This window comes from Grammomys surdaster, unplaced genomic scaffold, assembly GCF_004785775.1.
Source record: "Grammomys surdaster isolate TR1022 unplaced genomic scaffold, NIH_TR_1.0 125647, whole genome shotgun sequence".
Taxonomy (NCBI): domain Eukaryota; kingdom Metazoa; phylum Chordata; class Mammalia; order Rodentia; family Muridae; genus Grammomys; species Grammomys surdaster.
Window position 1 is genome coordinate 1,940 of NW_021620484.1, and position 3,134 is coordinate 5,073.

The 3,134-nt window shown below is 46.4% G+C and overlaps 1 pseudogene; it reads left to right on the forward strand.

Moving 5' to 3' along the window:
* The first annotated feature begins 377 nt into the window (after nt 1-377).
* Nucleotides 378-2,335, forward strand: LOC114638884 (annotated as a pseudogene).
* Nucleotides 2,336-3,134: the final 799 nt, after the last annotated feature.

A 3,134-nucleotide genomic window follows, 5' to 3' on the forward strand; every position in this document is an offset into this window, starting at 1 on the left:
TTTAAGAAGACAAGGAAAATGCAGTGGTCTCCTGCAGTCAGAGATGGTCTCAATTAATACTTTGAAATGACTATAAAATTCAAAGTCAGGGAGGGAGCATTTGGGATCTGGAGTCTCGAGGTTGAGATATTTTTGGGCCCAAAAAAGGAAGGATCAGCTGCCATCACTGCCAAGCCCGCACCAGCTCCTCTTTGCTGTCTTCAGCCTGGCCTGGCTGTGCAGCCTTTTCTTGCCTTCTCCCTCCTTGGCCATCCCCTTTTGTTTTGCCCTGTACCTGGGCACCGGGGCTGTGGAGAAGAGCCCTTGGGCATCAGGTCTGGCGGGGCTGGCAGCTGACAGTGTCCTGAGGTTAGCATTATACCTTTCCATTGAAGGCCATGACTTCTGATCAGGACGCTAAAGTTATGGCTGAACCGCAGGCACAGCGAGTCTGGGAGGGCAAGGACAGCTCTCATCTGATGAATGGTCCTATACTGCAAGCCACTTCTCAAACAAGTTCCCTCCCAGCTTTGACTCAGGTCCCAACAACTAAGGTTTCAGAGCTAAACCCTAATGCAAAAGTATTGGGGACTCATATGTTCCATTTGGAAGCAAGTAGTGCTGCTGTTGGTGTGAATGCTGCGTGGGAAGAGGCTCCTGGTCATCCTACAGACTGTGACCAGCAGGGATTGGATGCCAATGGTGATGGTGACAAAAGTCGTGAGAATGCAGTGCTCCCAGAAGCACAGGAGGCAGAGCAGACAGACATGAGCACTCTGGCTCTGGACCATTCAGAATATGAACTGCTGCCTGAGAACGATATAGGAGAAAATGAGTCTCAACCAGAAAGCCAGGAAGAGCCTCGGGAAGTACTTTAAAAAGATTGGAATTCTGCTTATCTAGGTAGAATTTGCTAGCGACATGAACCTTTTATCCCAGATGGACAGTGATCAGTATGTGCCAATGACAAAGGTAGCTAACCTTGACCATATCAAGAAACTCAGTACTGATGTGGATTTGATTGTGGAAGTGCTAAGATCTTTACCTTTAGTCCAAGTGGATGAGAAGGGAGAGAAAGTAAGGCCAAATCAAAACCGGTGCATAGTAATATTGCGTGAAATATCGGAATCTACCCCTGTGGAAGAAGTAGAAGCACTATTTAAAGGAGATAATTTACCAAAATTTTTAAACTGTGAATTTGCCTATAATGATAATTGGTTTATTACCTTTGAAACAGAAGCTGATGCACAGCAGGCTTACAAATACCTTCGATAAGAAGTCAGAACTTTCCAAGGAAAGCCAATTAAGGCACGGATAAAAGCAAAGGCAATAGCAGTAAACACATTTTTGCCAAAGAATGGATTTCAATCTCTGGACATGAACCTTTACACACAGTAGTGTTATGCTACCTCATTTACTTACCTCCAGCGTATAGCCCCCAGCAGCACTTCCCTCTGTACAGCCTGATCACCCCCAAGACGTGGTCAGAAACACATAGTTATCTTGATCCACCCTTGGTAACTCCTTTTCCAAGTACTGGATTTACAATGGGTTTACATCTCCGACCTTCAAACCTGCCACGTCTCCTCTGACATCACTTAGACAAGAGCCTCCCAGAAGCAGGGAAAATTCCTTTGGCTACTGGAAGAAAAGAGAAGAGACGTTTACAAGCAGTCAGACGCAGTCTCCAGCACCAGCAAAGCCTCCATCACTGAGTTTCGAACTGGGGCTGTCCAACTTCCCCCCATGACCTGGAGCTGCAGGCAATTTGAAGACAAAGGACTTATTTGAAAACAGGCTTTCCAGCTTGATCATAGTATCTTCAAAGGAAAGAAAGCTCAGCACAAATGCAAGCACAAACACTGTTCCTGTAGTGGGACCCAGAGAGCCCTCTATGCCAGCGCCCTGTGCTGTGTCAGCAGCGTTTGAATGCTCCCCTTCCCTGGCCCATTTACCCGAGGACCCCAAGGTGGCAGAAAAGCCGAGGGACACTCACAGTGTGGACAGACTCCCTTCTACTCCTACTACAACTGCATGTAAATCCGTGCATGTGAATGGAGCAGCAACAGAATTGCGAAAGCCCAGGTATGCAGAGATCTGTCAGAGAAGGAGTAAAGAGCCTGCTTCCTCCTCCACATTGCAACCCTCCAAAGAACAAAAGCCAAACACTGTCGCCTGTGGGAAGGAGGAGAAGCTTGCTGAGCCTGTGGAGAGATACAGAGAGCCCTCTGCCCTCAAGTCCACTCCTGGAGTCCCCAAAGATCAGAGGAGGCAGCCTGGGTGCTGACCCTCTCCTCCAGCTGCCTGCAAGCACCTGAACAAGGAACAGAACACTCCTCCAAAGACTCCTCAGTGAAAGCTGGATGCCTGGGAAGGGTCTGGAAGAGCTGTATTCACCGAACGAAGCTCTCCTACTCAGTACGGTATGAGCCGCTGTTTAGGAGCTTGCAGTGTCTGTGGGGCCCATGGGATACCTGCAAGTTACTTCCTTCTGTGAGTCCGATTTTCCCCCTCTTGGAAAAAAATCTATTTTTCAGGATTTAATTATATAATATAAACCTTATTTTAGGTTGGTGCTTAACTGGAGGTGATACAGAAATCTGATGTTTTTCAGGATAGAAAATGTATTTATCCGAACAAATGAATATTTTGTATTAAGCCTCCACCTGGCTCTGAATGCAAAGCTATAATGAGTTTTTCTAAATTAAGGTAAATCTGCTACTTCAGTTTGCTTTTTTGTTTGTTTGTTGTTTTTTTTTAATAGATGGTCTGGATGTACACATTGGTAGGGTGTCCCAGCAGACGGATGGGGGCTGATGGCACTGGCAGGAACAGCCTGGGCCTCACAGAGCAAGGGACTGGCAGTGTCAGGGCACTGAGAAACTGGTATAGGAGCTGTGTGTTCATCTAAACCCTTAGCTAACAGGTAACTCTAGCTTTAAAACAAGATACAGATGTACATGCGGTTCTTTTTTGATCTAGTGGGCAGAATGAACTTGCACAGAGAACCCTAGAAATAGCTGAAACCTTTGAGTTGATGTCCTGCCAGCAAGTAACCAGCCTCTCACTCCAGTTCCAAGTGGCTACTCTGTAAAATAAATTCAAAGCACATTGTGAATAGAACCTAGATGAAATTAGAAACTGCTGCCCACTGA